The 23,368-nt window shown below is 49.5% G+C and overlaps 2 long non-coding RNA genes across 8 annotated transcripts; both read left to right on the top strand.

Moving 5' to 3' along the window:
- The first annotated feature begins 334 nt into the window (after window positions 1-334).
- On the top strand, window positions 335-10,120 carry LOC106984744 (uncharacterized). Of its 2 annotated transcripts, XR_008291324.1 has the most exons (6): window positions 335-597; window positions 905-1,707; window positions 4,359-4,507; window positions 4,603-4,689; window positions 6,803-6,905; window positions 7,286-10,120. It is a non-coding gene; the product is annotated as an uncharacterized LOC106984744 (long non-coding RNA). The 2 variants fall into 2 exon arrangements; XR_008291325.1 differs by lacking the exon at window positions 905-1,707 and having other exon boundaries at window positions 335-785.
- A 2,836-nt stretch (window positions 10,121-12,956) lies between these two features.
- LOC106984746 (uncharacterized) lies at window positions 12,957-23,015 on the top strand. Of its 6 annotated transcripts, XR_008291322.1 has the most exons (6): window positions 12,957-13,540; window positions 14,826-15,206; window positions 16,389-16,522; window positions 16,784-17,022; window positions 18,435-18,636; window positions 20,661-23,015. It is a non-coding gene; the product is annotated as an uncharacterized LOC106984746 (long non-coding RNA). The 6 variants fall into 6 exon arrangements; XR_003414615.2 differs by having other exon boundaries at window positions 12,957-15,206; window positions 18,435-18,794; window positions 20,661-23,014; XR_008291320.1 differs by lacking the exon at window positions 14,826-15,206 and having other exon boundaries at window positions 20,661-23,012.
- The last annotated feature ends 353 nt before the right edge of the window (window positions 23,016-23,368 follow it).

Genomic DNA, 23,368 nt, shown 5'->3' with positions numbered 1-23,368 from the left:
GGAAGCACATCCAGCTCTGGGGTGAACACGCAGAAACATTAAAAGGGGTCTGAAGGGGAAGAGAGAAAGCAGGTCACGTGCCTGCCAGGTGAGCTGGCCGATCTCCCCTCCCAAGAGGGACGTGCCAGGAGCTGGGCCGAGTCACCCCACCCTCCTGGCCAACTTCACCGGAAAGGCTGAGTGTCCCCCTCCGCGTGGGGTAAACTGTGGCTTGTTCATTCTGCCGCCCTTTGCAAGTTCGGAGGGGGGACCCTTGTGTGGTTATAGAAAGAGCCTGGTTTCAGAGGAACAGTCGTCTCCTTCCCCCATGTTAGGCTAAGGGTCGCTGTAGGGCAGGGAAGTGGCCCAGCTCTGTCCAGAAGGAGGGCTTGATGGCAGAGGAATCCATGGCACGGCAAAGGCACAACCCCTTATTGGTTGTGTCAGGGATCCTGGCATGTTTCATCAGGGACTCCGCACACTGGACGTTCCATCCTCCATGGAGTGCTCAGGGAGGGGGGCGAGAATGGCCCCTGCGGCCCACCCGGGAGAGATCACATTCAAGGACGCTTCTGCCAAAATACTCTTTCTAATGTTTGTTTATTTTTGAGAGAGAGAGTCAGAGCTCGAGTGGGGCAGAGAGAGAGGGAGACACAGAATCGGAAGCAGGCTCCAGGCTCTGAGCCATCAGCACAGAGCCCGACGCAGGGCTCGAACCCACGAACCGCAAGATCGTGACCTGAGCCGAAGTCGGACGCTCAACCGACTGAGCCACCCGGGCGCCCCTAAAATACTCTCTTTCTGAGGTGAGCATTTCGGGGATAGACACAGCAGTGTCTGGGTAGACAGAGCTGACTGCTTGCTTTGGGACCCACTGCTCACAATAATGGCCATCACCCTGGAGGCTCCAGTTAACACAACATAGCTGTAAAAACATTCATGTAAACTTGCCTTTCCCGTCTTTGGAAATCTCGTTGTGAGCAATGCAGTTGAGTCCTTCCAACTAAGCAATCAGGGGGATGGATGGCTGGCCCTGGGGAAGGCTCAGCTTCAGAGGAGGAGGGAGTAAGGATGTACACTTTTCCCCCCTTAAACTCTGCCCAATTTCAAAACTGCGCCTCTAGAAACACCTGCCGTCATGCCGGTCGTGACCATCATCACAGTAGCTGAGGGGTATTGGCGGTTCAGTCAGAGGCGGTGGACCGAGCTTTCCTGCCGCAGGAGATGGTCAGCGCTGCACGAGTCAGGGTCTGTGGGGAGGGGTATGGTTTGCTCGTGGAGTCCGTGGGAACAGCGAAGGGGTGACCAGCCAACAGCTGGAGCCGCGTGGGACGAGGGGACCCCGTCGGGCACCTGTAGCTGCACCTCGCAAACCCAGCCTGTGCAAACGTCACTTATTCAAGTAGCCACGGTGGTCCAAAGCAGTGTCGATCCTGCTGGAAGTGGAGGGTGTTCCCCTGCGAAGCCGACGGGCTCCCTCACGCGTAGGTCATGTTTTTAAAAGAACAGAATTGCCAAATCTCCCCGACGTGGCGGCTTTCGACTTTTCACAGTGCCACGATGGTGATCTGAACCCTTCTGTGAGTTATTTGCGATGCTTCCCGCAGCTTAATAGAAACCAAACATTTACAAATAATAAGGCCACAGAGGCTCACTGAAATGGCCTGTTTCTTTTCACGAGCCTGGGACCTCGCCAGCCTGACGCTGTTTTTATCTGCGTTTACTGCTGTGAGTTATCGTGTCTGCTGCTACTGAGTTTTGTGTGCTCAGCTATGATTAATAAAAGGGGAGAATTTATTTGTTTTGCCTTAATGAAAGCAATCGGGTGGTGGATGTCATCTTTTAGCTCCTGAGGTCTGTGGGTAGAAATACTGCCTCAGGGCTCCTGGGTGATAAGAAGGAGTTGCCGGCCAAGCCACCGCCCTCCTCTCGGCCATCGGCTGTCACAGTTCCCGAACCCGGAGACGAACTCGGACAGACCCGGAAGCAGAGAGACGGGAAGGGTCCCACACCAGCTCCCACACGGTTGAGGCACGTGTTCTAGAAAAACCTATTACTCGGATTTTTCTTATGTTTGTGCAGAGAACAGTTTGGGGGTTTTTGCGTCCACTGTAGCTTCCGTAACTCCGATTATAGAACCTAAGAAGGATAGCACAGGAAATTAACCATCAGATGATCCAACTTTATGGCCAGGGGTGCAAAGATCTTAAATATGTATTATTTATTAAAAATATACCAAACCACCATCAAGTGAGTGTATTTGGGGGCTCCTGGGTGGCCCGGTTGGTTAAGCGTCAGGCTCTTGATTTCAGCTCAGGTCAGGATCTCATGGTTCGTGAGATAGAGCCCTGAGTTGGGATTCTCTCTCCCTCTCTCTCTGCCCCTCCCCTGCTCATGGTATCTCTCTCACTCTCTAAAAAAAAAAATAAATACACATTTAAGAAAAAAAGAAGATTTTTTTTTTTTAAAGCAAATGTATTTTAGGATGGTTCAGCCTTGGTAATTTCTACAAATGAATTTATTGTATTAATTTATCACAAAATTTTTAAAAAATATGATCATATCTATGGAAACCAAGAGAATTTTGCAAAATTCAACATCCTGATTTTTTTAAGTATTTTGTTTTGTTTTTTATTTTATTTATTTATAATTTTTTTGATGTTTATTTATTTTTGAGAGAGAGAGAGAGAGAGACAGAGCATGAGCAGGGGAGGAGCAGAGAGAAAGGGAGACACAGAATCCAAAGTGGGTTCCAAGCTCTGAGCTGTCAGCACAAGAGCCTGACGTGGGGCTTGAACTCACAAACTGTGAGATCGTGACCTGAGCCAAAGTTGGATGTTTAACCAACTGAGCTGCCCAGGTGCCCATTTTGCTTTTTATTTTAGAGAGAGAGAGTGTGTGTGAGCAGGGGAGAGAGGCACAGGGAAAGAGAGAGAGAGAGAGAGAGGGAATCCCAAGCAGGCTCCCCTCCAACAGCACAGAGCCCAATGTGGGACTTGAACTCAGGAGTTGTGAGATCATGATCTGAGCCGAAATCAAGAGTCATAGGCTCAACCGACTGAGCCACCCAGGTGCCCCTGATTTTTTTTTAAGGAACACTTCAGGACACTAAGAATGAGTGGAAATTGTCCTTCAAAAGGGTATTTATCAAAATCAAAGACAAATAGTGTAAGCAACAGTAGAATAACTAAATGTACGTAGCTGTTCTAAAGACTTTCTGAGAGCCTTGCGGCCGTAAGTATTTTTTGGCGTATCTTCACATCGATGCTTCTTAGACTTAGCTGGTAACAACCATCCAACAGGAGCCATTGTCTCACCTCAAAATGCGGATGTGCCCAGTGGGACGGGGCATGTGGCTCTTGAACCAGGGTTCCAGGGGACACTTACCATTTGTAGAAGTACTACCCAACCCCTTGTGCCCTTTCAGCCCATTCGTCTTCAGAGTGTCCCCTTTGGGCTCCTCTCCCACGGTGAAAGGCCACTTATGAGGCCACTCCTCAACTCTTGCCTGGGTTAAATCACTCTGCTACCTCGACCTCAAAGGTTCCGGTTTCTAATCATAGCCATCCTCCTCACACTGAACTTCCACGAGTTCTACAAACATTAGCCGAGCATGTTCTGGGAACAGGCTGGAAATCCCTCCGGAGGGTTGTGGGCCTGTGAGCTTATACATGAAAGCCATGGTCTGCCTCAAGATTGCTGGGAAACTCAGATGTCCCGGGGTCACAGGCTCTGGGACTCTGTCAGGCCTCCCCCCAACCTGCTTCACGCTTAGGTAAATTGCGAATTCCAGAAACGTTACATCTGCTATGGTATAGGTTTGGTTTCCCTCCTTCTACAACTCAACTTTGACAGATTCCCTGTTTGCGAAGAGTTTTCACCACCAATGACTGTTGAATGTTGCTAAATGCTTCCTCTGCAGCTACTGAGATTGATTATATTGTTTTTTGCTTTCTCCCTATTAATGTGGTAAAATACACAGACTGATTTAAACAAACAAACAAAAAAACATTAAACCACCTTTAAGTTTCTGAGATAACCCTACATAGTCAAAATGTGTCATCCTGTTTATAAACGTCCGGGTCTGGTGTGCTGATATTCTTGTGAAGGATTTTTATGTCTGTGCTCATGAGGGATGTTGATGTCGGTAATTTTCTTGCAATGCCTTTGTTTAGTTTTGTATCAAGGTTATTTGACCTCATAAAATGAAGTCATTCCCTCTTCCCAGAGTGTTTCCTCTGCTCTATTTTCTGGAGGAAATCATTTTTGGATTGTTGTCGTGACATTTCTCCTCAGGTTGGAGAATTTCTTTAGTGCTTCTTGTAATGCAGTTCTGCTGAAGGTAAATCATCTCTAAGATGTTGTTTGTATTTTTGAAGGACGTATCAGTCAAGGTTTAGCCGGTCCTTAGCAGAGCCAGTCCTTCCAGAAGCTTCTCTGCCTACTGGTCCTCATCCACAAGAGACTCGTGGCTACATCAGGAGAAGGCGAGCAAAAGGATCCAGCCCTACAGAGAAGGACGCCTAAGGTGGCGATTCTGCCTCCCCACATCCCACACCCCCCAAAATTAATTCACTCCCGTGCTTCTTCCGTGATTTGTTTCTTTATATTCATCCCTCCTAGGCCGACCCCTGGAGGTGCTCCCCTCGCGTGGACTTCCCGGTGACGGTCCCTATTTCAAACATTCTCCACCTCTGGCTCAGTCTCCCTGTAAGCGAGGGAACTTTCCTGGCTACCCTAACATTTTAACATATATACAGTAGAAGTTTATCCACTTGGTCAGGGCTTCAAACCTGGAAACAGTACGAAATCTTCGCCCAGCTACGTTTGCCAGTTTGGCCCATGGAATTAGTGGAACTGGAGGAGGCAAAAATATGGCGCCCATAATGTAATGTCCACTAAGCATCCTAGGAAAAAAGGGCCCGAAAATTTTGGAAAGCACAAATTCTCTCGGAGGCCCAAGATACTCACAGGTGAAATACACCACCGTCTGACTCCTTAGTGTGTCATTCAGTGAGGGGTGGGGGGCATCCCCTTTGGGGACACAGGGCAATAAATCGCCCAGGCCTTTCCTTCAACATACAGCTTCAGCGCCCTTACACAAGAATTCTTATCAGCCTTCTTGCGTGAAGCTCAAACCCTTCCTTCAAGGAAAGGTAGTGTAGCTCTTTCGATGTGACAAGAAGGTCCATCGCTTTCTTTTTTCTCTTATCCTGCAGAGCAACACTCAGCTGCTTCTACTCGGCTGCCCACTTTGTCTCCTTCCTCTTTTATTTAAAAAAATTTTTTTTAATGTTTATTTTCGAGAGAGAGAGACAGAATGTGAGTGGGGGAGGGGCAGAGAGAGAGGGAGGCACAGGATCCGAAGCAGGCCCCAGGCTCCGAGCTGTCAGCACAGAGCCCGATGTGGGGCTTGAACTCACGAACGGTGAGATCAGGACCTGAGCTGAAGTCAGACGCTTAACCGACTGAGCCGCCCAGGTGCCCCACCTTCCTCTGTTATTGCCTTGCAACCCTCAGTTTGGTCCGATTGGCCTTTCCCAACAACACCTGCATTATCGAGCTTGGCACATGAAGTAAGTGCTGGGGCCTCCTTCCTTCCGGTAGTTGGCGCACTAGCCTTCTCTGCTGTCCACCGAGGCCGTGCCTGGCACTGATACTGGGTGGGCCAAGCCGGGGGTCCTCTCCACTGAAACTTGTGCTCATTTGCCAATCAACCAAAAGGTACAAATCTCAAACTGTACACATAGGGTGAAGCATACAGCGATGTCTCATGTCCAGAGTCAGTAAGAGCGGAGTTATTCCATTCAGCCACAAAGGTCCTGAAAATGTGGCCCCCGAAACAGTAAATTCTATTTAATAATGGAAGCATTTGGGGGGTGCCTGGGTGGCTTAGCTGGTTGAGCGTCTGACTTCGGCTCAGGTCATGATCTCACGGTTCGTGAGTTCGAGCCCCCCCCCCCCCCCCGGGGCTCTGTGCTGACGGCTCGGAGCCTGGAGCCTGCTTCCGATTCCATGTCTCCCTCTCTCTCTGCCCCTCCTCCGCTCACACTTCATGTATCTCTCTCAAAACTAAATAAACATTAAAGAAAATTTTAATGTATTTTGGTTGAAAAAATATCCAATTATAATACACATAAACCTGCCTTTTCCGGTAGCCTATGGGCCTGAATCACCTTTTCTTGGTGATTCAGATGGTGTGGTAGTCTGAAACCGTCACACCTCCTGGTATTTATACCATTATGTAGCTTCCCCTGGGGAATCTGGTGCCCTTGTGATTCACCTTAACCAAGAGAGGGTAGTGGTGCTTTGCCAAGCCTAAGGCTTAAAAAATCCCGGCAGCTTCACGTGGGGCTCTGAGGGAAGTCCGTAGTCGTATACCCCAAGACCACTGTGCTGCGAGAAGCCCACCCTACAGCCACAGGGGAGGCCGCCAGAGGAGGGCTGAGGTGGACAGACAGCCGTGGCAGAACTCTCAGCCGACAGCCGGCACCCACAGGCCATCTTGGAAGCGGGTCGTCCGGCCCCCACTCAAGCTGTCCCCCCACCATGTAATGCAGAGGAGGGAAAAGCTGTCCCCAGCCAGCCCTGCCCAGATTGCAGGAGCAAGAACCACTCAGTGGCTGTTGATCATTAAGTCACCAGATACGGCAGTGGACAGCAGTGGACAACGGACACGTGGCTTATCGGGGGCGTGGCTATTGAGCTGGCACTGTGCTCCCCCCCCCCCCCCCCCCGGAGCAGGTGCTCAGAAGCCCAGGTGATACTGTGAGAAAGTCCTTGCAATTTGCTCCGTGCGGTTTTTCTCTTCTGGTTCTATTAGGAGGTCGGCTGTCATTTCTCCCCGAGGCTGAAGTGCTGTCACTATACAAGGGCCCTTTGAGTCTCTTGGAGAGCTGGTAATTGGGCTCGGAAGAGGGAAACAGGTGAGCATGGGAAGAAAGCGACATGGTGGATGGCTGCTTCTGAGCGCCGGGGGGGATTAACTGGGGGGCGTTGGTGCGCACGGGGGAAGAGAGCGCAGGAGAGCCTTGAGAAGACTCACTCAGACGTTAAATGCTCCTGGTAAACAGCAAAATGGTCTGAACCAGCCATTAAACACCTGCACCCGGGCTACTTAACGCGATCAGCTAGAAGAGAAGAGACCAGTTAATGAAATGTGTTTCAGGTAATGTGCAGTTAAAAATAGTAAACAGAAAGCTTAGGCGTGAATTTTATGAAGCCCTCAGCAGACGATTAGGTATAATTTCGTACAGTTAGAAGCTTCGGGGTTTTCTTCACCTTCACGATCTCTTTCTGTCTTTAGGAGAACTTTCGTTAGGACATTATTTACCGGTTTATTAGCCTGAAGAATCATGCTTTGATGGAAAGTGCCGACAACGCGCTCATGGAAATGGCATCCCCCATCGGCAATCCCGTGGGCCTCTCTTGGGCTCTTCGGGATAGCTCGGCCTGCAGTTATGATGGAGACATCACCTATGAAAGCCGTTATTCTCTATGCCAAACCTTCCATCATTATCAGGGTCTCAGAGCTTAATTGTGTTATAAAGTGAATTTTGAGTCTCTGCCTTAATTTTTCCACCAATAGGCAAGTGGTCCAATTGGAAATAAGTACGGTTGACCTTTGAACAACATGGGTTTGAACTGCACGGACCCACTTATAAGCGGCTTTTTGTCTTCTTTTTTTTTTTTTTTTTTTTACTGGAAAAAGCTTTATTGTTTCATTTGGTCCACAGCTTGGGAGAGGACTCCGGGGTGGTTGAAAAGCTGCCAGTGGCTACAGAGAGAGGTGTCAAGGAGCCTTGACACCAGGGGGATGCCAGAGGGGACTTCAAGGATCAGAGGCTCCTACATATGCTCAAGGCTGAGCCTTTCCAAGAGATACTCCACCAGCCCAGCCTGGGGGCCACCAGCCCATGGAGGTGAGTCAGGTGGCGCCCGTCTTCTTGATGAGTTTCACCTCCTTATCCAGAAAGCAGTGCTCTGAAGCCACAGACGTGGGGGTCTGTGCGGGCAGACCCCTGGGTGTGCAGATCCAAAGGGGTCTGGTTCAGTTTTCTCTAGGGCCGTGGCAGCTTCCCTGGCGTCCAAGGGTTTTCTCCACTCATCCTGGGACCACTTTGGTGCATCCTGGAAGAGGGCACGGCTGCCATGCTGGTTTTGCATCTTCAAGAGATGCCCGGTGCCCTGAGCTTTTCTTTGGCCAAATGGAGGAAGAAGTGGCCCATGGGCTCCTGAGCCCCATCCCTGAGGTCAAAGCAGAAGCCTAGAAGGAGGGGCAGGAGGCCCACACATGTGCGTTGACCAGCTGGTCCTGGAAGCAGAGGATGCCTGAGGAAACGTGGTTCCAAAGGGTTCGGTGGGAAAAGAGGTCGGAGGATGGTCAGAGGTTGGAAGAAGGGGCACCATCAAATCAGCACATTGCACACCTCTAAAACATACACTTTTATTTACGGCTGATGCTTCAATAAAGCCGGAAAACTAATACACGCTCTGTTATTTTATTTCGTAGACACTTTCAAAAGTTAGGACAAATATCATTTTATTTTGCAAAGCATTTGCAAACGAAATGAAACCATTTTGGTTTCGTGATTGCGGTTCTAGACATTGGCCACAAAACGGTACCAATGGACTCGCCAAAGAGAAACTCAACCTATTTCCAGCGATTTCAGTACCGTTTGAATAATACGCGGTCCCCCAAAATAATACCTTAAAGGACACCATGCCTTCAACTACAAAAATATCATCATGTAATTGTTTTTCTTTAGGAAATAATATTGTAGAGTCGCTCTGGCTGCTGTTTGCTCCTGACAGGTATACTTACGCAAGTCTACCGTAAGAAAAAATAAGATTTTTTTTAAGCCATAGAAGAAAATTTATTGACATGGAAAATGTTAACGGTGTACCTCTACGTGAAATATACAGGGTACAAAGCAGTATATACAGTTTAACACCACTTTTATGGAAAGAGAAATGGCCATATATACAAAATCATGCATAGGAAAAAACCAGAAGGATGTACATAGCAAATGTTGATAACGGTTATCTCTAGAGAGCAGAATTAGAGGTGATGACGCAATTTTTCCCAGGAAATGTCACCTGCTCTCCGAACAGAATCTGCTTCTAGCTATTCTTTCTTGGGTGCGATGAGCTTGATAAAATTCTTTTCAAATGGACTCTGTTTCATGATACATATCTCCAAATCATACTGCTTTTCCCATGTAAAAAGTAGATGTTACTTACTCTTACATACTGGCATGTGGAGAATATTTGTTACTAATACAATATACTATCAAATGTGCCACAGCATCAGGGTGCCTGGGTGGCTCAGTCGGTTGAGCATCCGACTTCGGCTCAGGTCATGATCTCGCGGTTCGTGGTTTCGAGCCCTGCATTGGGCTCTGTGCTGATGGCTCAGAGCCTGGAGCCTGCTTCGGAATCTGTGTCTCCCTCTCTCTCTCTGTCCTTCCCCTGCTCGCTCTCTGTCTCTCTCTCAAAAATAAATAGACATTAAAAAAAATTTTTTTTAAAAACGCCATAGCATAGATCTGGCTGTAGAAAATTATTGTGTGGAGGATCTGCAAATCCTCTAATAGAGAGAAATTTTAAATAGAGAGGAAGATGTTATCATTAGTTAGGAGTTCTTGGTGGTTGGCTGTAAATAACTTAGGTTCCAGGACGGGAGACTTTGGGATCTCTCCTTCCTGGTTAACTGACTTTAGGCAAAGGAGATTAGCTTCTGTAGTCGGGGAAATGTGGTTAATAATTTTGTAGAAAGAAGCAAAAATAAGATTTTTTTTTAAATAAGGGTAAAATGAGATCACAGATCGAAAGTTCTTCTATGAAGACCTAACCAAGTGAGAGGTGAAACCGCAAGAAAGAAATTCACATTTGCTGTTATAGAAAAATTAACTCCATTTTTCTGCGGCACCAAATTCTTCCTGCTTTATGTCTTTGTTCACAGGTTAGACCTGTGCCAAAATTGTGGAATTATTTTAATGTTAATTAATGGTCTTCATCCTCTTTATGTAACAGTTAGTAACACAGGACGAACTTGAGTTTTCGTGGAATCTGACCTAAGTGTCCTAAATATAGGATAGGATATATATAGGATATCCCATAGGAAAACCCTACTATTATTGTGAGGAGTTGGAATATTTGCTGTCACTTTGCCAGTCCAATATTTCAAGAGTGGCACATTCCCCCAAATGTGCCCCTCTTTCAAGTAAAATGTTAGCTAGATAATTTACTAGAAAATCGACTTACTCTAATCGCATTTAGAGAGGAGGGTAGCATCATTTCTTGGTGCAGAAGAGAGTGACAGATCTCAAGAGATTCAACCACACGCTGGTGGTTATCAGAGAGAATATGTTAGCAGCCCATCTCCAACTGCTAGGTAACATTATATATAATACAGTTGCCTAGGTAAAAGCACACCTGTTCTTAAAAATCTGAAAAAAAAAAGGGGGCGCCTGGGTGGCTCAGTCAGTTAAGCGTCTAACTTCGGCTCAGGTCACGATCTCACGGTTTGTGAGTTCAAGCCCCGTGTCGGGCTCTGGGCTGACGGCTCGGAGCCTGGAGCCTGCTTCGGATTCCGGGTCTCCCTCTCTCTCTGCCCCTCCCCCACTCACGCTCCGTCTCTGTCTCTCAAAAATGAATAAAGGTTTAGAAAAAAAAAATTTTTTTAATCTCAAAAATAAGATAAAAACAGAGAGGGAGCCAAACCGTAAGAGACTCTTAAGTGCAGAGAATAAACTGAGGGTTGGTGGGGGCGGGGTACATGGGGGACGGGCACTAAGGAGGGCACTTGTTGGGATGAGCACGGGTGTCACACATAAGTGACAGATCCCCGAGTTCTACTCCTGAAGCCAAAACTACCACTGTATGTTGACCAACTTGAGAATTTAGAAAACCCCTCGAATATGCTTTACGTGACTTTGATTTTCCTTCTTGCGTGTCCGGGACCCAACTGCGACCCCTCCTATGCCCACTGCTCTGCTGCCAGAGGCTGCCTTCCACGTACAGGTGCCCATGCCGAGGAGACGCTTTTCCAGCCTCTCTTGAAGGTAGGATGTGGGTGTCATGCGATCATGGCCACGGGGAAGGCAGCTGGAGGCAGAAGAAGGGAAAACTGGTCTCTGACAACAATAAAGGTGCTCTGTGTGGATGTGACACTTGCCACGGAGAAGGGAGAAACCCCCGCGGAGGGTGGTGGGAGGGGGAGATGAGGTGGGTCTGGGCTCGGCACGAAGCCTGGAAACCACCCCGGGAACGTCCAGTCTCCAGACCTCTCGGGGTACAAGACAATTGGGATTTTGGATTTTAACCTGTCGCTACTCTGAGGGTGGCCCGTAGGCCGGCAGGTGGCCACACCATCTGGAACTCTTTAGAAATTTGGGATCCGGGGCCCACTCAGACCTGCTGGGCGGGCGTCTGCGTTTTAACCAGAGCCTTGGTGATTTTTTTTTTTTTTTTTTTTTTTTGAGTCAGAGAGAGACAGAGCATGAACAGGGGAGGGGCAGAGAGAGAGGGAGACACAGAATCGGAAGCAGGCTCCAGGCTCTGAGCCGTCAGCCCAGAGCCCGACGCGGGGCTCGAACTCACGGACCGCGAGATCGTGACCTGAGCCGAAGTCGGACGCTTAACCGACTGAGCCACCCAGGCGCCCCGAGCCTTGGTGATTTATGAGCACGCACAAGCGTGAGCTTCTTCAACTGGTTTAAACTGCTTTTGAGTGTTCCCTACCTTGTGACCAGAAGCACCCTACCGACACAGATGTGTTTCTGCAGCCCGGGTATCTGTCCGTGCAGTAGCCGCTCCCTACTCTTTAAAATCTTTAAAATCTCAGGAACCCCTTTGGTCCAACTGCACGACTCTCTCTGAGCTCCTGTCCTCAGACAAAAAGAACTTTCCATCGATGCCAAATGCTATTTGACTGCCTAAGGAACACGGCGTCAGAGGCTGGGAGGTTTGCAGGAAAATCTGACGTGGCCTGTTAACTAAGCCCGAGGTTTCTCCAGGGCTGACCATGCCGATTCCTTAGGACTCCAAAGACTTTCCGTCTTTTCTTTTCTGAGGCAGGTCTCCCATCCCATCCTCCCAGAGCCCCTATTATTTTGAGAGGAACATTCTAGGGGCGCCCGGGTGGCTCAGTCGGTTAAGCGTCCAACTTTGGCTCAGGTCATGATCTCACGGTTCATAGGTTCGAGCCCCACATCAGGCTCTGTGCTGACAGCTCGGACCCTGGAGCCTGCTTCGGATTCTGTGTCTCCCTCTCTCTCTGCCCCCCGCCCTTCTCAAAAATAAAGATTAAAAACTTTTTTAAAAAAGAGGTACCTTCTAACAGAACATCAAAGAGAAAAATCACTGTCTTAAACTGATCATGATAGCAGTTGACAAAGAAATAAGAAACATTTGGAGACTACTTTTTTCCCGTTTTAATTCTCCTTTAGACACTTTGAAAAAATCAGAGAGGCACTTATTAGTGGATATTAGCAATGTTTGTGTAGGTGTGCACTGGGAAATGCTTTTAATAGATTGTGTGTTCCTGTTTTTAAATAAGCCACATTAAACATCATCTAGTACAGCATCATTATTGGCATTTAGCATCATAAAACTAGTAACCGTACAGAAAGTCAAGATGTTTTCCCAGTTCCCAGAACATAATTTTCCACCATGGGAATTATTCTGACAGTTGCACAAATGGGAACATACCCCCCCCCCCCTCTTGTTTCTGGACATGAATCTGGACCTTTCTGACCCTTACACAAGTGATTATTAACCTTTCCAGACTCCCACTTTTTTTTTTTTTTCAGATCCATAAGGACATTACATGGAACACCACCCTGTAACTGAGCACAGTGTGAAGACAGATGACTAATTTCCCAAATTATTTCTGGATTTTCCCTTTTATTACTTATAGCCTTAAACGGCATCCACAGAAAGCAGTGGCTGTGAAGTCCCCTTCACCCCCCCGGCCCCCCTCCCCCCATAAAAGGTAGAAAGTGAAAGGCTGAAATGGAACACTTAAAAATGATCCCACTGGGCCCTGCCTGTTATTCACCAGCAAGGAATGTGGTCGTGTTTATAAGGCCGAGGTTCGTCTGAAGGAATTTTCATAAACCACCAATTGCATTACATCAAGGCCTCATCTTAAATCCCATGGTGATTTTCCTAAACACAACTAGCCTGCTGGCTTCAGACATATTATCTCTTCTTGTTGTTGCAGAAAATTCTCTGGATGTTTATATTCCTGCCGGACCACCCTAAAACGGCCCGTTGGCTAACGGGGACTAGTAAGGGGTGGGGGGGGGAGGTGACATAAACGACAAAGAAGAAGACCGGGGGCGGGGGGGGGGACCGTGCCCGCCCTCAGACCTCTGACATGAGGCACTGACGGCCTGTGTCTGCGTATTTTTTTGTGGCTGGTGCGTGGCGGGTGGACCAGACGTGGGCCTGGCGACGACGGGGAACGGAGAGGAGCAGGTGAGGGAGCCGGAGAGTCCTATTTCCGTCTCCCAGACTCCACGTGACCACAACGTCCGTCCTGGATTCTCTGAACGTGAGTAAGGAGCAGCAGTCAACCAGACGCAGGGGAAGGAGCTGTCAAAACTAAGTTGGGGCTCTTGAACGTCGTAGCTGAACTCAGGAGGTCACGTTACGAGCTCTCAGCTCAACTCAAGCCCCATGTCCCTTTGGTCATGGCTGGAAAGCCCCGTGGAAGACAACACAGAAAGGGAATGAGGTGTCGATCGTCCTTACAGGGACAGTTTCTGCAGGACCTCGTCTTCCTGGGAGGGCTCTTCTCATCCTGCACCTGCTCCCGCGTGACGTCCACCAGCAGCGCTCTCCCTCACCCTCCGTCCCCCGCCCGGTCTCCCTTCTGAGCTCTAGGTGCAAACAGCCAGCTGCCCCCAGGGCATCTCCGTGGGGGGCTCCACGGCACCCTGCATGCCCACACCCCAAGTAACTTTTCACCTCCCTCTGCCTGCTAACCTCCAGCTTGCTCCCCTCCCCGAGTATATTCCAGGAGGGCTGGGACCATCATCCGCCCTCCCCTGAGCCCAGTAGCGCCCCCTGCTCTGTGAAATGAGCCCCCCCCCCCCCACCATGACCCCAAGCATCCCCACCAGGCTGAGCCAGGGGTCGGAGCTGCCGGCGAGGAGGGAGCGAGCAGTCAGTACCTGAGCAATGGCTCGCTCGGGAGAAACACTTAACACTCAGCCAACAGAGCACGCTCTTTCTTAACACAGTGGAGAGAAAACAGAAGGAAGGATGTGGGGGGGAGGCGCGCAGCTCCACGGGGGAAGCTGAGTCAGGGTCAAGGATGACGCTGGCCCTGACGGTGCTAATTAAACCGTAAGCGTTTCATGGTCTCCAGGACGCCGTGGGAAAAGGAGGATATGAAACAAGGAGTCCAAGCCGAGGATTGTTGGGAAATAGGTGGGCCGGTGAGTTCCTCCTGAGTTTAGAGGAAGGGGGCCCCATGCGGGCAGGGGGAGCCGGGGAAGGCCCCTCTTGAGCCTGGAGCTCCAGTGGGTTCTGCCCAGCTCGCGGGGTGAGTGGGGTCGCAGGGCGAGAGCGCCTCTCATCCGGGAAGGGCCCGCAGCCCTACGTGGCCTCACGCCGGGCTCACACTCTGCTGCGCTCACCTGGGTGGTCACGAACACATCCAGGTTCTGCATTCCGGGCGGGAACCCGACCGAAGTCAAGTGCCCTGTTTTCTCAGCCCGTCGCATCAGCAGGTGCCTGAAGTCAGCGCATCCCCGATTCCCTAGTGGCCTAGTTCAGGCGGGCGGGCCAGGCTTCCCCGCCCTGACGTTGGTCTTCCTCCCCTTGTAACCCAGGAGTGCTGGCTCTTGGGGTGGTGCTCGCGGCCAGCGTGAACGTGCTAAGTCTGTCAAACCGTCACCTGCACGTTCTGGCGTCCGCCGATGACGATCCGAATCCATCGTTACTCTGATCGTTGCCAGAAGTCGACGTTCTGGGTAATTCATTCCTTCGGTCCAAAGGGAGAGACATTTTCCAAAGTAACCGGCTTGTATTCCTTAAACATATTGATCTCGTGACAACCTGCGGGGCTGTTCCGGATTAAAGGGGCCCGAAGAGAACCAGCAACTGGATGCAGTGTGTGATCCTGGACCAAGATTCCTTTGTCCTTTCCTCTAAAGGACATTGCTGGGACAACTGGTGACATTTGAAGAAGGCCTGGATATTCTATGAAATTAGTACGTCTGTGTCAAGTTTCTGGTTTTGTCATTGCGTGTGTGTGTACTTGTGTAAAAGAATGCCTCCAGGCAGGACACACGGGAACATTTCAGAATAGAGGGGACGGTAGCTACACCTCGGTCTCAAATGGCCCAGGAGAAATGCTCTGCATCTACAGCAGATAGTAAGGCAGGTGTGGTGAAATGCTAACATCCAGGGAATCTGGGTGGAGGGCATTTGTGGGGGGGGGGCATTTTTACTTCTCTTACAAATTTTTGCACATGTGAAATGACGTCAAGATGAAAAAGTTTTAAAAATGTGCTGGGAACACGAAATGGCCTGATTATGTGGGCATGGCTGTATTAAAAAAAAAATTTAATGTTTATTTTATTATTGAGCCAGAGAGACAGAGCGAGAGCAGGGGAGGAGCAGAGAGAGACAGGGAGACACAGAAACCCAAGCAGGTTCCAGGCTCTGCGCTGTCAGCCCAGAGCCCGACGAGGGGCTCGAATTTGTGAACCTTGAGATCATGGCCTGAGCCGAAGTCAGATGCTTAACTGACCGAGCCACCCGGGTGCCACATCGGCATGGCTGTATTTGACAAGCACCCCATGGGGAAGGTGGCCTGGGGATCTTGTCTCTGGGCACATTCTAAGGCTGCAGGACAGTCAGCTCCATCCCACTGTGACAGAAACAGACCCGCAGGGATATGTGGCAAGAGGCAGACTTCTCTACTGTGCTGTTCGTAAAGGCGAAGCCTTTGTGTCATATCAACAAAGGCTAGTTTTCAAGGAAACTTACTACCGGCTCATTGCTTTCGCCTCCAAATTCCAATTTCTGGGCATGACAGTGGGGCTGTCGCATAACGCCATTCTGTATCAAGTGTCCCGAAATAGATTATTCCAGAGCCCGCAGCTTGCCTAATGACTGAAGGTCTTACATGGCAACAATAAAGGTCTTCAGCCACTGAGCCCTCATGAGCAACAAGCACACCAAGCAATCAGTCTTTCCCACCACGTGAGTAAGCTCCCGTCCCCCCTAGAACCGCCGGAACGCGGGCTGGGAGCCCCCAGGCCCACACTGCAGATAATGACTTCAGCCTGCAGAGGGAAGAGAGAAGGGGCCCCCAAAATAGAGCTTTAAAACCCTCCCTTGTCTTTTGTGACAGTACAATTTACTGTTTCGTTTTGGTCTCTTATCAGGAAGCCTTCTGAATCAGTGCTCTATTTTGAGCACAAAGTCAAGATTTTTGTGGCCGCAGCCAAAGATGTTCACGTGGGGAGCTGCTGAGCTGGCTTGTTGATTCAGGCCCTGACGATTCCTCAGGTCTTTCTGGGTAAGTGGGAAGGGGTTCATCCATAAAAGCTTTTTCTTGGCCTTTCTATGCCTCTCCCACCCCGTCCACTTAGCATTCCACTAGAGAGGACACCAAATTGAATTCACGCCAAGAAAATGGACACGCTCCACATACGTTGAGAGCTTTCCTGTATTAATAGCTTGCCCAGAGTCGACTGTCTCCCTGGGGGATTTAAGTTTCTTCCCTTGTGAGTGTCTATTTTTTCCTCTTTGTTCTTCCTCTCCCCTGGCCTTCTTACAGAAATAACAGGGTCATTGACATGTAACGCGGTTATAAAACCTGTGACGAGGCGCCCGTCTAGTGACAGCAGGGCCGAGCCAGCCGATACCTCCGCGACCGAGTCCCCGTAACGTGAGTGCCTCGCGCCATCCCGTGTAACCCCCAGGACAAATCTGCAAAATAAGCTGTGCCATCCTGAGTTTTCACATGAGAAAATAGAAGCTCAGAGAAGATGAATATCCTTTGCCCAAAGATCCATGGTGAGCTTTAAACTCAGTTGTCTGTCTAGAGGGCTCTAGTATTCTGCTCTGTGTACTTTGACGGTAAGTAGAGAGACACCCAGACCTCCTTCTTCTTGGCCCCAAGTTCTTTTACCAGACTGGGTTTGGTGCCCGATTGTATAAGAACGTATTGCCTTTAGCACCTCTTTCCCCTTGTGGCTGCTACCTCAGCAACCCCGTCGAGCAGGAAAGCGAACATGTTCAAGATTTCACTCAGCTTGGCCGTTCGATCTCTCCGCCATGTGTGGGCTGAACCTCTTCGGGACCAACGCTGGGCAGGGTCGCCATGTCCCCGCTGAGACGGCCAGGTGGCTACAGTACTCGGTAGCCCTGCGTCCTGCCCTCTCCTACAGTTTCTAATCTCATTTGGCTCCTTGTGAATTACGTGACATCTGACACTGTGGGAGCAGGTGTTCCTGCCCCCTCAGGGGACCTGAAAGGCAGCCCTGGGGCATGAGCCCTTCGTGGGGGGACTGTTAGACTATTTCCGACAAGCACCTAACAAGACATCTCCTGCAGCCGAGTCAGCCCTCCCTACTCCCGGGCAGTCACCGAAGCCATGTGCCCTGGTGGGTTCTTACAGAAGCATCCACACCAGTCCATCTGAGGACCCTATGGGCCTGACCCCCACATAGGATTGATGCAAAGTGGCAGGGAGTTGAAGACCCCAGGCATAACCTTGAACTCATGAACCTACAGAAGTTGGTAAATTAAGGTCCTGGACCCTTTGACCCTCTGGTGGGACAAGGCCAAGGTGTGTTGTCCACTTTCCACCCATCTCAAGACCAACGGGGTTGATCCAGCACTGTCCATGGCAATGACTTCAGTAAAACACCCCACGTTGGCTTGCTTCTCTTCTGTCTTACTTGTGCTCCTTATCAGGGCTTGCTGGGAACAGCGCCTAGTACATTCCTTGGACTCAGACCCTAGTCTCAGGGTGGACTTGGGAGGAACTGACCTTGGACACCCCCCAAGCCCCCTTCCCTGCATCCCAAGTGCAGCCAGCATACTGCTGGGCTCTCTCAGGGAATGCAGTTGACAGAGTTGAGGACAGTCATCCCTGGGCCCCTGCTTAGACTTTTCCATGCCAGAAACTTATTGTTCCAGCCAGACAGCATCCATCAGGAGCTCCTGGAGGACACAGGAGGTAGGGATCAGGGTGGGACACCAGAAATGTTAGTGAATTTCTATTGCAATGTGTCCACACTGAAAGAGGTTCCAACAGAAGATCTCCTGTTCCAACTCTAAGCCAGATGAGGCTCTTCAACAAAGAGGGTCCTCTATCCACCCAGAGGGCATCTGGATTATTGCAGATTGACAATGTTTCAGATGAGAAAGAACAGTAAGATGTTTCTTTTTCCTCCTTGAACTCCCTTCCTTCTCTATCCCAGGTCGTATGTTCCATTAAGTCATCTGGATGATTTCTGGGGAGGCACGGGACTCCAACGTCATGCACCCCACTTCTGCTGGCCGACACTTGGGGACCGCCGGGTCCTGACCTCAGCACACTGGATGGTGGAGTGGGTGACTGTGTGCGTTCGTTTCCTCCAGCGAACACAGCATCCGGGAGCGAGAGCGTTCACTTTGTCAAAGGTTCAGAAATAACAGAAGTAAAACCAGTGAATCACCGTGGTAGCAATCAGTAAAAGTTTATCATGCACACACCAAAAAGGAAGTTTGCAAACCGGGAGCACTCAAACCGGAAGGTAGCGTGAGGCTCGGGGGTGGATTCTTATAAAGCAGCTCATATGGTGAGAAGGCAGTGGCTGTGTGTTCTTCCAGGGTTTGGTCCTAATGCTAGAATTTTCTTAAGTCATAGGGAATTGGTCAGTGGTTACCTCATACCAACCTTGGGAAACAGTTCAAGTTTTGCTTGTGACTTCCAGAGGCGCAAGCAAAGGACTGACCCAGGTCCAGTCTTGCAAAATAATCTAAATTAAGCTTTGTTTGTATGACCAAAGTGGTTTCATCTGCTCAGGGCATTTTCACGGCTGTGTTTTTTATTCAACAGCCTCCTCCCTCATGGATCAGAGGTGGGCACGTGATGCCCTGGGACCCAGGGCGGCCTCTCCCAGAACCCCTGGGAAACAGCTCTTCAGGCTCCTCCATGGATCCCCAAGGCCTGGGCCGCCATATTGGTATGCTTGGCCAAGGACCTGGGAATGGAGCTCCAGGGAAGGCAGAACCACAGGGAGTCCTTGTGCTGTGAGCAATGGAACCTGCCTGTCCTCCTCCTCTTTTGCAGCAATGGAGCCATTCCTTTCCTGTCCTTGCTTACTCCAGTTTTGACCACGGTTTCCGTCACGTGTGGCAAAGAATCCTAAGTGATGCACGTGGAAGGGAGAAGTCTTCTTAACCTGTGTTTGTACCAGGACCAGAGATCCTTTTCCACAGTCCCCGTGGCCCAGTGTTGTCTATGAGGCCAAAACGTGTCGTCGCTGGGTGCCCCTCAGCATGTGCGTAGAATATTGGAAGTCCTCCTGGGCTGTGGGAGCACATTGGCTCCTCAGAAGGGGACTTACCAGAATTTGTCCTTGAGATGCCCAAGGGTCTGAGTCGGACATGCTGAGGTTTAATCCCCAAAGTTAAGATTTCATTCGCAAATAAGTTTATACAAAAGCACTAGGGGACGGTACACTTTAAATCCAAGCACAAAATATATCCAGTTTAGTAAACTGGGACCCATATTTTGAAAAGAAGGGGAAAATATTCCACTGGAAACAAAGGAATTCAAATATACAAAGTGATGTTTACCCACCAGTTGATTTTGAAAGGTTAGAGACGTGGCCTTTTTTAAATGGAAATATACTCTTACCACGCCATTTAAAAAATTCCTTAGCCTCTCTTCAGCCTTTTATTATGAAATATTCAACCTACAGAAAAGTTGCAAAAATAATCAGATGAATGTCTACGTATCCTTCACCTAGATTAACCAATTGCTAATGTTTTTCCGTGCTTGTTCCAGATCCATCGGTATGTGACACACACATGCCTATGTCCGCAGGCAAAAATTACACACACACACACACACGCACATTCACACACACGCTCTCGCACATACGCTCACATAAGTACTTTTTCTGATGGACAATCTGAGAGTTAATTGCAGACATCATGACACTTCACCACCGAATACTTTAGCATCTGTCTCCTAAATAAAAAAATCAATTAATTGCCACACTCAGGAAAGTTAACCCTGAAATAATGCCATTACCTAAAAAGATGGTCCGTAGTCACATTTTTCTATTTGTGCTGATAATGTCCTTCGGGGTTGGGGTTTGCTGCTCTTGCTTTTTGTTCTTGTATTTTTCTAAATCTGGGATCCAACCAAATATCATGCATTCCTTTACTAATATTTTACTTTTGAACGTTATTCTACCGCTTTTTTTCTTGTTCTTAATAAAGGAACTTGGGTTATAGTAAAACCAGTATTTATTCCATCGATTACTTACTTTCTATCAATTTCCATTCATCTCATTAGTTCTTTATCGAGAAAAGTGCCTGGAAACAACACCCACACAGGTTCAAGAATTTGTATAATTTTTTTAACGTAAAAGAACCTGTTGATTTTACAGTTAGGAACACCATTCATCCGATTGTGTTACACATTATTGCAGGCAGATCATCAGAGCCACAGAAAGAGGTTCGGTGGCAGAGGGCATAAGGCTACTGATGACCTAAGACAGAGGCAACACCGAAGAGGAAGAGGAGGAGGAGGAAGAAGATTGTAGGGCTTGTGAGTCATGCCAACTGAACACAAGTTGTATCCAAAGGTGGACACGTTTGTGGTATTAGCGTTTGCAGAAGGACAAAAGCATATCCATATAATATCTCGGTGTGAGCCACCTCCTCCACGGTCATCACCTTGACCGCATTCCCCCCAGACCGCCATATCCTGAAACCACGATGCGGGGGGTCACCTCCCTGCCTGCCCTGTCAGGCTGCCTAGCTTGAGCACGATGCTGTCCATGGAACATCCTGCAATGACAAGGCGTCCTAGCCACACACATCCGGTACCTGTGGGCGCGAATGAGCGGGCAAAGTATGCTCCTGGTGAAGAAACAAGAATGGCTCCTGGAACGCTTTGGGGCTGAGTGCTTCGCAGGAGGTGACTCATGGAAGCACGCTTACTGGGCCCATTTTCAGTCGACAAAACCAAGGCCCAGAGCATCACGGTTGTGGCTGAACTCGAACTCAGTGGTACGGTCTCATTCCAGAGGATGTGACCTGCCTTTAGAAGGAGAGTCCCGCTTGTCACTCATTCAGCCTGGGGTCTGTCCTTGTGAGCTCTTCATGGAGCGTGATGGAGGTGGCTGGTCAGGGGGACCACTGTCCGCAGCCCCACAGCTCCAGGAAAAGTGGCTGATGAGCCACACAGCTGACACACAGAGAAGGAGACATTTTTATTTAAAGATACTTTCAGGGTCTTTCAAAGGCCCCTCACTGTTTGCTTCCAGGCTGGAGACTCTGAAGGGTGAGTCATTCTAGCTGTTCTGGGGTTTTCACTTCAAGGTCAGAGGCTGCAGGAGTCTCTCGTTTAGATGTGCATCATGAGTTTTAAGTGCCCAGGCTGGGGAATTAATTTCGGTCACCAATGTCACCCCAGAATATTGTGCTTCCAGTGACTGCCACCCAGGCGTCCCTCCTGCGCTCAGCGGAGCCATGCGGGTGGCCGGGGCTCCACCTGCCAAGCGGGAATGAGAAAGAGAGCAAGAAGCTGACTCCTTACAAATGAGCGAAGCAGGTGGGGGGCAGGGGGCAGAAAGAAGAGAAGAACGAACCAAGAAACAGACTCTTCACTGCAGAGAACAAACTGAGGTGGGGGGGGGGGAGGGGAAATGCATGATGGGGATTAAGGAGAGCGTGTGAGATGAGCACAGGGCCACATAGGAAAGTGTTCCATCAGGGGCGCCTGGGTGGCTCAGTCCGTTGAGTGTCTGACCTCGGCTCAGCTCATGATCTCGAGGTCTGTGAGTTCGAGCCCCGCATGGACCTCTGTGCTGACAGCTCAGAGCCTGGAGCCCGCTTCCGATTCTGTGTCTCTGTCTCTCTCCACCCCTCCCCTGTTGACGCTCTGTCTCTTAATAACAAATAAGTGTTAAAAAAAGAAAAGAAAAGAAAAGAAAGTGTTCCATCACTGTCAGTACACCAGAAACTAATATCACAATGTAGGTTACCTGTACTGACGTTGCAATGAGATAAAAATAAAGAAAACGTAAATAAAAATGCAAAAATAATAAACAGACAAAAAAGAAGCAAACTCCTGTCTTCACTGCAACGACTGTGTTCACCGTGCCCCGTCCCTGCTGCTTCCTGCACCTGCCGTGTCCGCCCGTGATGGAGGAACGTGGGCCCTCCCCCCCAGCTTCCAGGCTTTCGGATTTCGAGTAGGGTGAGGACTTTGGTGCCCAGACTCCGTCTTCATCCTGTCGGGGCTGGGCCCAGCCCTGGATACGACAGCAGATCCCGGTAGAGCGGGTCGGGGAAACAGGACAGGAGGTGATGAGGAGAGACGCGGAGGCATCAGCTCCCTACCTGGTGTGCCCGAAGCCCCTGGAGGGAGGGTCCCCTGGAGCCTCTCGTGGCCTTTGCAGAGCCTTAAACCCTGGAAAGGACCCAGCAGGGACAACTCCCAGGGGACTCTGGGAGAAGAGGGACAGGAACAGGGCCCTGGATGTAGGACAACAGGTCTCCTAGCCAGGGAGGCGGTGCCAGCCCACACCCCACGGCCCTTCTGCAAACTGGCAGTCAGTGGTCTCCCTGCACATCTGTCCACATGTGCCCCTTTGGGGGTGACCGTGAAGCCTCTGGGCCCTGTAACCTGCACACCGTGCACATCCACACTAATCAGCTCCTTAGAAGAATTCAATCACAAAGTGATCTTTGTGCACAATAAAATCGTCATAATCAGCGTCATCGAGGCTTGGGTTCTTCGAGTTAAGCTCCCACCCCCCTCCAAGGCCAACGGCCACACTTTTCACCAAGTTCTTATATATTCGAGGTGATGTTTTACAAAAACCATTGTATGCTTTACAAAACTGGACTCGTACTGAATACATTTGTCTGCAAATTGCCTTTTATCCTACTTCTTTGTTGGCAAAAAGTGTGGCCAGAGTCATCCTCCTTTTATAGTATGGTTTCCGGGAAGGGAGACTGCTCAGCCAAAGGGTAGGTGTATTTTAATACTTTCATGGATACTGATATTAAAATGGGTATCGATACCATAGAGTTTCAGTAGGTCCTGCCAGATGGCCTCCCGAAATGGTTGTAGTCATTCCTGTTCCCATGAACAAAGTGGGGAAGCTCTCTCCCCTAATCCTTGCCA

This window comes from Acinonyx jubatus, chromosome D4, assembly GCF_027475565.1.
Source record: "Acinonyx jubatus isolate Ajub_Pintada_27869175 chromosome D4, VMU_Ajub_asm_v1.0, whole genome shotgun sequence".
NCBI lineage: Eukaryota > Metazoa > Chordata > Mammalia > Carnivora > Felidae > Acinonyx > Acinonyx jubatus.
The sequence above is the reverse complement of the archived record's forward strand: the minus strand, read 5'-3'. Positions and strand labels throughout refer to the sequence as shown.